The sequence below is a fragment of the Hippoglossus hippoglossus genome, chromosome 11 (genome assembly GCF_009819705.1).
Source record: "Hippoglossus hippoglossus isolate fHipHip1 chromosome 11, fHipHip1.pri, whole genome shotgun sequence".
NCBI lineage: Eukaryota > Metazoa > Chordata > Actinopteri > Pleuronectiformes > Pleuronectidae > Hippoglossus > Hippoglossus hippoglossus.
The window spans coordinates 14,842,601-14,855,945 of record NC_047161.1 but is presented as its reverse complement, the minus strand read 5'-3'; the positions used below and the strand labels follow the sequence as shown (position 1 = coordinate 14,855,945).

The following is a 13,345-nucleotide window of genomic DNA, read 5'->3' as shown; positions in this document are numbered from 1 at the left end:
CAGAACCGTTCACTCGCAAACTCAAGAATAACCTAGAATTTATCGTGCCCAGGGGAATGTGGTTTCACTTGCAGCCGATTTAACCTCTGCTTAAGTTAAAAGTTGAGCTCCATCAAGACTGGATATACTTTAGGAGGCGCTGCGACTTTAACATGACCTACACTGAACATTACCTGAGATTTGAAACCTGTAAACAGTGCGGATCCGGGTGGGTAATTCTCACCTTTGTAATAATTGCAGCTGCATTCACAATTTTTCTGTGATCTTTTCTAGTTACATCTATACCGTCTGTGTGGCTCAAAAGATATACACGATTAAATTGCAAGGATAGCGAAAATACTGTAGTTGTCCTCAGTGAAGCCCTATCTGTGGGAAGTGGCTATGATATAAGTGCTGATGATTGACACTGAATTGTCTCTGAATAGACACTGATGAACACTGGGGAGAATATTCCTTCATTTGTCACTTCCACACAGTCCATTATTTTTCTTATATCTGGACAACTTGTCATGTGCTATCGCTTACAGAACACACACTTGTCAGCGGTGAATTACAGCGGACTGGCCCTGTCCTGACGGCAGCGACAGGTATGACACATCAGTGTGGTAACAGAGCAAAGCCGTGTTGCCTTTAAATACGGAGGTTTTACGCTTCTTACAGCAACATTTGCATCTGTGGTTTCGCCCTTTATGCAACATCACAACCAATCCCGCCCCAATATCTCATCAAAGAACACACACGCCAGGCATTCAGTATTTAAGTGGCCGTCTCTCTATAGCTATAATTAAGTGGAGGATTCAGAGCTCTATATTGTCTGTCGAATGAGGGTGTATAAAAAAGAGAGGGATGCACGACTGACATTCGCTGAGGTGGTGATGGATAAAGACGTGAACAGGGAAGATAAATAAATGAGTGGATGAGTGGATGGATGGGAGACAGTTTAGTGGTTTTAGCCAATTAGAGAGGGAGAGCGGACAGATCCAGGGTGCTAACAGACACCAGATGGACTGAAGAGAGCTGACGTCACTGTGGTAACAAAAGACAAAAAGAGGAGGAGAGAGTGAGGAAGAGGGTGGAGACTGAGGCTAAGAATAGCCGTACAACCTCAGGCCAGCACAATCGGTCGGCCCTGCCTGCTATTTTTTACTTTACTACTGTGCCAGCCGGCAGTCGCCTGACATTTCTCTCTCCTGTCTTTCTCCATCACTATCTCCAGTCAGTTTTACAGATTTTAAGGCCGACTTTGTCACATCCATGCCGATTCTCCAGCGAAACAAACCGCTGCACTCGGCGACCTTTGGAAAAAGCTGCGTCCCCAACCCACGCCTAGCAGGTACAACCCAAACTGTCGTGTGCAGTGTTCAGCCGTTAATGTTAACAATTCGAACAGAGGGAGTAACTCAATCAATACCGGTTAAGACTTGAGATCAAACACAAGACACTAGAGTCTGTGTCGAGAGTACATGATTGAGTGGCGTGTGTCTGATCCCCACTTTCTTAGAGCTGTTTAACTGACGTGGGTTAATCCTTGAGAGGTTCCACTGGGAATTCTCACGCACTCCTGGGGATGGATTTCAAGGACGCGAGTCAAGACAGAAGTGGGATTTATACTTGAAGGTTCAGGTGACGAGCAGCTGAAGGAATTACAAATGCGCGTGTGTGTGTGCACATGCATGCTCTCTACTTACCACAGTCGCATCAGGAAATGGTGCTCCATCTTTTCGGGTAGAAACGATCGGCTAAATAACTCACTCTCAGTCCCTCTGCAAAAAGGAAGAGAGAAAGAAAAACATCAGGAACATTCAAACTGCATAAAGCACTGATGAGCTGATTCGCTCAGACTCTATCATATTTCGCGAGATGCATTCAGCTTCTCTTTCACATCCCAGCAGCGCCTGCCTCCCTCCGTCAAGGGAAAAGCACAACTCCTCATAAGCTCGGACCTGTAAATGGGTCCCCGGCGGTGCCCGAAGATGCAGCGTGGCGGAACATGTGCAACTGTGCCCGTTGGTCCCGAAACAAGACGCTTCCCCGACTGGCTGGCTCATGCCACAGCTCCCCTGCTTGCAGCACTATACAGGGCCTGAAGGCACAAACGGAGGGACCACGCGAGCATATGAAGGGAGGGGAGCGAGGGAACAGTGGAGAGAACCAAATTAGCAATGGAAATAAAAAAATTAAAAAAGGTTTCGGAGAGAGGGATGGAAAGAAATGGAGGGAGGAAAAAAGGAGTGAAAGAGGTGGAGGATGAGTAAGAGGCTAACAGCTTAATTGAGTGTGTGCTGCATCCAATTAGCTCCTAAAGGTTTCAGAATGTGTGAAATCACTGAGACTTGAAATAAAATACAATGAGGTTCACAAAGAGGAAAGTCTGAGTGCGTCACCTGACGTGTTCACGTGCTCGGTTCATCCGAAGGGAGATAGAAGGGGAAAAAAGTGAGGGCATAGCATTGTGCATTTACCCTTGCTACAGTGAGCTGAATGCTAAGTGCTAATTAGCTACACCACATTGGAGGATGCCACGGGGTTCCACACACTTTATTACTCTTTCATTAGCATTAGCACTAGTCCAGTGATTAGCTGTTAGCATTAGCTCCCTGGGCATTCTTCTCGCTGTCGTTCTATGCCTCATTATCGCTAACGCAGCCCCTCAGCGTGTGTGCGAGACTCCGCGGCAACTCCGGCTCATGCACAGCGACTGCATTTACTGTTTGAACCCATGTGAGGAATCACTGACGAGACAACTGGTTGCACTCGATTCCCAAATGCCACATCACCTGGGGCCTCATATATAACCCTTGCATATGCATCTTTCAGACCAGATTTTGTGCGTATTCCACTTCTCGCGCACACATTAAATCAGACTTCACTCCAACGCAAACTTTAACCCATACGTACGAACATTTTGAAGACCGGATAGTGGCGAGGCAGACGTGAGGAGGTGAATCCACTTCGTCATTAAAATTAACACCAACAGTGTTATTTCTGTTTGCGACATACTTGTTCCATAAGAACCTTCAATTGAAATAGAGATAAAATGACCTAAAGCAAATAACGGTAACATAGCATACAAATAACAATAACAGAACTGAGTGATTAATAGTTTTTAATAATATCCTCTATAATGCTGCGCCTCTATCACCAAGTACGACTTCAGTTTCATATAATGCACGCATGTAAAATCATAGAGTGCACTGGAGAGCATTAACAAAAACGAAATAAACTGTGTTCACCTTTTAAACATCAATTTCCAAATGATGTCCCAGAATGGAGGTTCTGATCCCACTTATGTGTGAAGTAATCGGTCCTATTGCTGTAGACGTAAATACTGCGGTGACACTCGTGCGTAATGCTGATGGATGCACTGGCACTGATAGGAGAACACGTATAGAGGGATTAGTAGGAAACCAGTGTTTAGTGACAATGAAGATTCCCTGGCTCATAATGATGACTGACTCATCAGCTGATATAAAATCTATAGAGCTGATCTCAGATCTTTGTGCTGAACTGAGTCCAGTATTGCACAGACCGACCATCGGAACCGAACCATCCCAGTACAAACACAAGTACTCACCACTCTGGGTTCATTAGCCGACAGGTCTGTGTGTGATATGCCGTTTTGGATGATTAAGTCCCCTCACATTCTGCCGACTAGAAACAATTGTTATTTGCCTCCAGCTTTTAAATCGAACCACTTTTTTATTTTTTATTTCAGGCACTGTCCTCTCTGTCGTATTCCCTCTCACTTGCTGCATTAACAGCAGCAGCAACATGTTACCACTCAGTGTATTTTCTTTTATAAATGAAATCCCTGCTGTTGCCACCAAACAATCTGTCTTTCTTCATTTCCACCTCACGAACAAGCTCCTCGATGTCGGTGTCAGAAAGTTGCACTTCTTCTTCTCATCGCTTGATGCCATGATTCTCCATAGAAACCGATTGGTCAGCAGGATAATTTAATATTATGCTTTGCGTTGACCATTTCGGTGGAATGTGGGCGTGTAGAGGGCGGACTTTGAGACAGATCCACGTACACACGTTTCCAGGTGGAGTGTGATTTATAAAGGGAACATGGCCTTCAGGGATGCGTGCGCACGGTTTTATAAATCTGAATTCGCGTGCACCAATCTCGGCCTTTGTGCGCACGTAGACTTTTAGTATGAATCCTAAGCACTGTTTTATAAATGAGGCCCCTGGTAATTATCTCTCAAGTTGAATAGTCATGCCATGTGTGGGGGCGCTCGCAGACAGGGGGGGGGGGACATGGTCCATGATGATCACAAAGGGTTTTTTAATATGTATTTTATAACACGAGGTGCTGCATCCTTGCCAATCCTACACAGAGGATCTGTCGCTATCGTTCGTCAAGCGGAGCGCGGCAGATGCTCTCAGAGGCTCTCATTGATTCGCCGGAAAGTGTGTATGCAAGTGTGTTTTTGTGCATGTGTGTGCGGGTGTGATGTGTTGCTAGCTAGCTGCAGAGATAATTAGAACACAACTCTTTTGCTGTCCCTGCAGGCCACTGATCCAGCTGCTTTCATCTAATATAGGTCAGCTGTGACAAAGCCCTCAGCATGGACACTGATCAGCCCTGCTAGCTCGCTCATACACAGAATATGCAGTCATATACACACACACACACACACAGGGCGAGGCGTGCTCTCTCACATGTATATTGCATGCAGAGACGTATGCAGGTAAATACATACACTGCGGCCTGTATATTAATAATGGCAGTCACAGTGGCTTCATCTGTCTACCACTTTCCAGCTACTGCCAATAAACTCACACAAGCCAAATACACTGGGTAGTGCAAATGAGCAACGAAGAAAATGTTGCCTGACAGAGTTGATGCAAATTCATTCCCTCTGTTACAAAATCAATGCTAGATTGGAAATTGTTCAGTTTTTAGTTAGGTAAGTATGTGTATCTTATACTGGTTGCTGTACAGCTTGCATGAGTTTACATTCATTTGCGGTACCAGGATGTAAATGATACAAGTAACACACAAACACAAAATTTTGTTTTTTTGCAACTTCTCACGTGGTCTTCATTGAACTAACGGTCAAATTCTGTCCAAAGAATTCTGCTATCTACTATATGAGTTGCTCTTTTAAATTATAGGACAGGCACTAATATAATGTAATAATGATTTTAATTACATAAATGTTCATACGTTGAGAAACCTCAAACAATGTAAGTTCCTAAACTGTGAGGATCTCCTTCTTTTCTTAAGTATATTTCAACAAATATTTTCTTTGATTGGTGTCTGATTGTGTTTGAAGCTGCCTCGTGATACAGGATCATGTAACATATTCTTTTCTATAAGACTTTCAGTTAGTTATGCAGTTAGTTACTGGCTATCTCATCTAAAATCCCTGAAAACACGAGAGACTGAGGCAAGCTTTTTACACTAGTGCCAAGAGTTTTGCATTTCCTCCTCTTTCACTACAGCAAATTTATTTGAACACTCTGTTCTTTGGCAACAACCGTGGAGTCAAAGTACTCAACCTGTAAACTGCCGAAAGGGTTACTGCTTAGTGAACACTCATCCTAAAAATCCTCCCTCGTACTTTTATGCACACTCATTCTCTGAAGCAACTTTTAACCACTTGCTCACATGGATCCTGTGGGGTCACCTCACTGAGGATCCAAGGGTCAACACCTGAGGGGATGCAAACTTCAGAGCTGCCGGGATGAAGAGGAGCCAGGCAGGAGCAGAGAAAAGCAACTATTTTCTCTGCCTTTCTCCGTGCTCTTGGCTCGGTTGCTCTTCCTATTTAAAAGGCCTCATTTATCAAGTGCCACCACTGATAGAAATACAACAACTGAAGTGACTGCCTCACCTTCTCAGCTATTTCATCCAACAATTGCATTAATGACCAACTCAACAGAACAGCGTCATTATGTTTTGTCCGCCGTACCACAGTCGGCTCACTAATGGGGCAATAATTGGTGCAAATTAAGAAGTGAGCAGAAAGTGGCGTTGCCTTTGGGATGGCTCGATTGAGCGGCCTACTCCATGTCGCATTGCGGGAGACCCATGCATTCTCTTGACTCTAATCACCTCTTCGCTCCTTCATTCAGCCTCTCTTTAGTTTTTCCTCTCGACGCATGCCCTGAGATTGCAAAGCTAGCAAGTGAGGTCATGCAGGGCTTTAAACAACTGCGGCTATTTATGCAAATATAATCAATATTGGATAGTCCCCTTCTCTACTGACTCCCTTTCTCTTACTTCCTCTCTCCATCTCCCTCTCTAACAAGAGACTGCAGTAGGGGCATTAATTAGGGCCAGACATGCGCCAAGGATTCCCCACAGGGCTGAGCAGCAAGGCCAGTTTATACCAGGCCAGGAGAGGACAGGTTTGGCTCGGCCATTGCGACTCAGGAAACAACGAGATACCACCGAGACGGCAGTTGCCACATAGAAATCTACAGCAACCCTGCCCTTACATGAATAGTGGTCACTGCAGTGGACAGCTATTCAAAAGCCAATCTCTTGTACATGCCTGGACTATGGATGGTGTAGCTGCATCAGTCACATCAATGGGCAGTCTTTGAAAACACCCCACATCCCAGATGGCCATCAAAATATCGGGTATGCCAAGGACCTGCTAATCAACATATTGGCAAGTAAGAACCATTGTTATACCTTAAATTCTACCCTGTATTCATCCCAAAATGTCATTTCCATTCATGTCCCTTTTTTTGATGGATTTTTTTCGCTTTAATTTTTGTTTCTATGCATTTTACCGCCCAAGGAAATTTCACAGATGGAGCAATGCTTGCGAGCTTGTTCAGGCAGTCGAATCATGTGATGTCACACTCTCCACAATCCTCCCAATATAGCGGTCTATTTAAGCAGCAAATATTTCACATCTCTCCCTCTGCCTGTCAATGCCTCTGCTGCCGGGCATGAGCATCGCTGCCTGTCAATTTTAGCCCCTCCACCACCCCGGCCTCCCCGTGTAGGCTCCAACATGCGGGTTAAAGATATTTGCTCATCACTCCCCTTTACATAAATGTGATCAAATCAGGTAAAGTGATGAAGTTCGAAGCCTTGACGCCACACTAAGTATCCTCAGCTGCTGCAATAAACATTTCAAATAAGGCTCTCCTCTCTCTTCCCCCTCCCCTCTCCCTCACCTTTCTCCCCAATTTTTCTCCGCTCACCCTAACCAGTCGAGGCAGATGGCCGCCCGCATCGAGTCTGGTTCTGATCAAGGTTTCTTCTCGTTAAAAGGGAGGTTTTTTTTGGTTTCTCACTAGTCGTCAAGTTTTGCTCGTTGTGGGTTCTCTATAAGTTCTCTCGATTAATCAGACTCTTAAATAGGAAGAATGATAATCTTACAAGTGACAGGACTTAACTCCAGCCACACAAACTCCTCATAGCTTTCAGAGGCTGAGAAGAGAACATATTTAAATTTGAATGTGTTAAGTTATTCTTCCTGTGGACATAGCAATAAGTGAGTATAAGTGCACAACGGCAGCACCTGAAGTCCAAGCTGTATATGAGAAATGTGATTAAAAATAGAAAGTTTATGTATTCATTACTCAAGTTATTTGTCAAGTGCATACTTTATTCTCAACTTTGGTGCAACTGCTAAACCCAGGGAGTGTAAAGGCTTAGTTCCGTTTGCAAACCGCTGTCCTACATTTAGCCCCCAGCACATATATTCTTAATAATTTCTTAGGGATTCCGCAGGATTAGGTTCAGACAAACCAAGCAACTTCCCCAAAACCGACCATTTCCAATTAGATCCTATTAACAGAACACTGACTTCATCTCTGCAAACACCCTATAGGGGATTTCCATCCGCTTAACAGAGAGGAAATAACGGTTGCAAGTATCCCTACTGCCCCATATGGCTGCTATGTTCAGATTTTCTTCATTCCAGGCTACGTTGTGTGATAACCTCTGAATACCACCAACGCGTATATTTGAATAAGACTATCCTGAGTATCATGCCTATCACACATACATAACTGCAGGGTGCATGCTAATAACGTCTCTAGGAGATCGTGAGCACTGTATAGGCTCGTTGCAGCCCTGCCCGCTGAACGGAGCTCGATTAAGCTGCGAGTAAGATGACAGCGCTTTGGAGACTGTGTGGTTCAGGTTTTTCTCAGAGTGACGATAAAAAGAGATGAGGGGAGCAGAGAAAAAGGAGAGGAGAGAAGGAATGCTGGCTTTTCCCTGGTGGTCTATTAAAGCAGATGCACATGATGCCGTTTGATGACAAAAGGCACAAAATAACGATACCTTGGAGGGAAACTAATAAGAGCTAAGCAACAGCAGTAAACTCTAAGAGGTAGATAACATGACGAGATAGTCGCGTATGAAGCTGAAGACACGATTCAATAGAAATGCAGCGATTACAAAATCTTATTGCGTTTGCTCTTAACTCTGCCCCTGTCTGAATTGTAGACACGTTTGACAGAACTGACCTTTAAGAGAACTGGAGATGTTTCACCATGCTATTCTTTTTGTACAAACTGCTCCACAGAAAAGATGTGGAACAACATCGATGAGACATAGACCAATATTTAGCACAAACAATGGATGAAATGACAATGTTAAAACAATGTGACAGTGTCGTAGTGATGAACCTTCAGAGAATGATCATTCTCCTCAGCTATTTCGGAGCTTTACAGTGAGTCTTCTGGAAAAGAGAAGATAACTGAAGCTGCTTAATGTTGTCCTCACTATCAACAATAACCACCAGCATCAGAAAGTACTAGAGACAAGCAGCTCATTCTGACCATATACAGTCCTTATGGTCTTTAAATGTATCTATATACTAGTTGCTACCCCAACATGTAGATATATTAGTGAGGAAGTACACATGTACAAGATGCAGCCTAAGGTTTGGCTCATAGACTGTATTCAAAGATGATTGACATGACAGCTCCCCAAAAGTGAAGCCAAAGCGCCCATATCGCCCCCTGGTGTCTGGCTGCAGTATAGGTCATAAACCTTGCCTCCTCCATATTAGTGGATGGGACATGGACCCCAAAAAAGGTATAGTTCTTAACACATGCCATGTACAGTAAGTCCAAGTGCTCATTTTGCTGGTAAGTTTGGTTTTAATGTGTTATTTGATGCTGTATAAACGGGGTGAAACTAACTTGCGATTGGTCAAATGCATGTATCGACGGGACCTTGCCATCTCGGCTCTTACTTTCACAACTATAAATCAACCTTCACAATGTGACCAAGTTAATAGCAGCATCCATTTTCGGACTAGAATGAAGTCCTAACATAATATTGTTAGTATTATCAGAAACAAAGATTTGTTTAAGGTTGTAACACGTAGCCCTTGTTTGCTGTTGCACACTGATCAAATTGTTTTGCCTAGAACTTCTGATGCTTTGAAACTCTTTGTCAAGGGTGCATTGCAATGTTGGCCTCCACATGGCCTGCCTCAACATGAGCACCTCACCTTGCCAGATGTGGACAGAGACCTTGTTCTGTGAGCGGACACACACTCAGACAAGAGGTCTGGATGCAAAACACACACACACACCGTCTTTAAGGTATTTAAACTCTTCTCTGACTGCACACACATCAAATGAATGTACCAGCTCCAGGCTCGCCCGCGGACACACTGCACATTAGAGTCAGGTGCTTGTGATATGTTGATCTTAAGCTGGCACAGAAGTGCATGCATAGAGCAGAGGGAGCAATGCTGAGCTGAAAAGAGGAGGTGAAGGGAAGGAAGGGCACAGGGGTGCTTGAAAGGAAGGTAAAATAATGTGAGACGAACAGAAGGGGAAAGGTTGAGATGGGTGAAGGAAATGAAAAGCTTAAGCGGAGAAAAACGGGACAAAAGTCCTCGTTCTGCTTCACTGGCTTTCATACAAGTGAACCATGTGTTATTGTAACATCTGTGCATGTGTGTGCAGGCTTGCATGTACTGTTGGAGCGTACGCATGTGCTCGTAAGAATGAATTTGTATGTGTGGGTGCACAGAAGCAGCTGCTTCCTGGACATCTATCTTTATGGGCACTCTCGCATGCAGATATTCTCTGTGGTCAGAGCAAAACACTTAAGAGCCCAGCTCCCTCACCACAGCTCACCATTTTTCTTTCCATTGCTCTCTCTCTTTCTATTTCTTTCTCTCTCTCTCTCTCTCTCTCTCTCCTCCTCCTCCTTTTCATTTACGTCTTTTCCTCTACCCTTTCCCCATTCTCTCTAAATTGCTCTGCTCTCCTAGGACACGAGAACAGGATGATGAGGAGCCGCGGCACAAAAACAAGGCAGGACCATTTCGAAAAACAATGACCTGAAAACAAATTCGCTGAGTTCAACGTGGCCCCACATTGCCTCCCGTTACTCGTCACAAGCGGGCAATTTGGAGAATGACTAAAGTTATGATTAATTCATTCCACTGCTGCTGCTGGTGAATGTAGCAGCAGAAATGATGCCCCGCAGCATCCAAACAATCAGGATCTCTCTCATTATTCTCAGTCAGACCCACGGAAAGATTTTGTGTATGCGTTGGCGTTGGAACATATTCTAAATGTATGCACAAGTGCAATTCTCCAAATGTGATCATTGGTAAATGTCCCTTCGCCCCAAAACCCGATGCCAAGCTTGTTAATGCAGTATGGATCATTAGACAAATATACTGACGGTGCACTGATTACAGAAATGAATGATGCATGCTGTTTTGCACTGTGTGTGTGTGTGTGTGTGTGCAATGATTTGTGTCTTTGGATGCCCAACAGTGAGGTCATTTTGGGAGAGACAATCTCAATGCAATGAATAGGATGTCCATTAGTGGCAGACTATCGGTAATATGACACGAGGGTTACAGCTGAGGTTCACAGCGTCATCCTAAACCACGTCATCAGCTGCCACTCAAGGTCACCCGCAGGGTAACATTGAGTGCGTCTCAGTTATTGCACCAATGAATAAATTACCTCACCCATGTTTTTTTCTTTTATTTGTCATCACAAGAAAGTACCAGTTTCCATTTAATCTGATGGGACATGGTCCAGGGAAGGATATGGGTGCAGATCCAGTTAAAGGGCCTATAACATTTTTTATTTTATTTTTTTGCCACTTTCTTTAACATATCAAGATGGGACATTTTTGCAACACTTTCGACAATTTCTTAGGAAGAATTGCAGAGATCACACAAATTCACGGCATTGAGGTATGAATGTGCAATTTGGTGGAGATTATCAGACCACATCCTTTTTCCTTTTTCCTTTTCTATTACGGGAGCCAGACAGACGGTGTAGGATTGTTTGGCCTCGGCGGATGTATGCGCTCTGCTGAGTGCCATTCTAGTTACCTCTGCCCAAGGAGGTTATGTTTTTCAGGAGGTTGTGCCTGTTTGTTGGTTGGTTTATTCGTTAGCAGGAGTACACTAAAAAACTACAAAACTGATTACTAAGAAGCCCGGTGGAGGGATGGGGCCTGAGCCTGGGAAGAATCCATTCAATTTTTGTGCAGATGTGGATTAAGGAGTCGACGCAGGATGTTTGTTGTTTTTTTTTTCAATTTCTTTACAAATCTTTTACGACAAACGCATTATTTTATTTCTTTCGTATTTATCTATTAGAAGAACAACACAATTACAAGTAGGATTGTTTGTCCTTGGTGCCGGTATGAGCTCATAAAGGTGGATAGGCAATAAAATTAGCAAAATATGAGAATTTGTATTAATGCAGGCTCGTTTGTAGTTTTGACTTTAATTACATTATTATTATTATTATTATTATTTGGAATAATATATTATTGTAGTTTCTGTATTTAAAACGGAGACATCCACTTCTTATTGTGTGTGCACATCTACCTCTGACACTGTCAGCCTTTACTCATCAACATTGACATTTCAACTATTTTCACTTTTCCACTGACCGTCCCAAAAAATACTCAAACCAACATTTCCACTGGGGTCACTCCTTACACAACTAAAACTTCCACTACAGTTAATTTATCTCTTCAATTTCATTTGCTGACATTCTTATTAAACTGCTTTCATCTTTGTACTCACTGGAAATTCCATTACTCAAACTTGAAATAAAATTGTCAAATGCTTTCAGCGATTGCCCTTCAACTGATTTCAAGGGCTTTTGGCTCTCACACTTCAGACAACACCTTAACTGCTTTAAGTGCCACAGCTCAAATTAGAGCTCCCATTAAACATCTCGGATGCAAACATTTTTAGGATGAATCTTTTGTTCTCATTTGTGTCCTTACTGCAAGTGGAGCCTCCATGTTCAATTTGTACCACATCCTCATAAGGGCAGAACTACAGTGGCATATTATAATACTATGCTATTATTTTCACACTTCTACACCTCTCAATACATCCAAATGGAATTATACATATCATGATTCAGCTTACGTCTACCAAGTCCCTAATCATAGTCTTTGACAAATGGCAGTTTTCCATCTTTGAGCCCATCTGGCACAGTGGAGGAGGGGAAAAGAACGAATCAGAGCAAAATGTCGCAGTCCTGTCGAGGTCACGGATGATGCCATGGTGCAGCAAGTCTCTTCAAGTGAAGTCATCAAAGCCTCATTATTCCTTTCACTCAGGTCCGTTCTAGCAAATTAGTCTCACCACTCAGGTGCGTGCACGTGTGTGTGTGTGTGTGTGTGTGTGTGTGTGTGTGTGTGTGTTTCATGGTCTGATTTGTGCCAGTGTGAGCAGGTATGAGATTGCTTTTTTTTTTTTGCGTGCACGTGAGTTTGTGTATTTGTGTCCGGGTGGAGCTAATTGCTTTTTAAAATTCAGCCGCTCAAAGAAACACACGGCATTTGTGGTCGGACCCTGTTCCTCGAAGAGGACGCATCATCAAAAAGTGCAGCATCAAACAGCCCCATTATAAATGATGAGTAATAGGGAGGAGGCCGAGGGGGGAGGTGAGCATCAAAACAAAAGGAGATATATCTTTTCTTCTTCTACCTGCTGAGCTGTCCTCTGTGTTTACACTGGAGAAATCTTCTTCATTTAAGCGAGAGATAGATAGGCACAGAAAGTCATGATGATAAACAAACAGGAGAGGAGTTTATTTATCGTAAAATCGTCATCAGCCCACACGCAGCAGCGGAACCAATGGGCGTAACATTGGTCACGGACTGGCTGCCTCCGCTGCGATTTGCATATTCTTGCATAATGCACACAGGCTTGTAGTTCTAATTAGAGTGTAACAATCATCAAAATTGATTGTTTGTATTTTCTGGTTGGGGAGTGGGTCTCGATCTAAACAGGAGTATGAGTGTGTGTGTGTGTGTATTTGCATGTTTTGCAAAAAAAAGTGATCTGCTGATATTTCAGTTAGGGAGCGAGGAGAAAAGTCAGTGCTCTTTCTCTCTCACTATCAC

The 13,345-nt window shown here is 43.5% G+C and overlaps 1 protein-coding gene across 3 annotated transcripts in view; it reads right to left on the bottom strand.

The window, feature by feature from the left end:
* dlgap3 (discs, large (Drosophila) homolog-associated protein 3) overlaps positions 1 to 13,345 on the bottom strand; it is a 116,730-nt gene that overhangs the window by 56,825 nt on the left and 46,560 nt on the right. For all 3 annotated transcript variants that reach the window (XM_034599884.1, XM_034599882.1, XM_034599883.1), the window contains exon 2: positions 1,689 to 1,763. The gene's annotated coding sequence lies outside the window, so the exon portion shown is untranslated. The remainder of the gene's footprint in view (positions 1 to 1,688; positions 1,764 to 13,345) is intronic.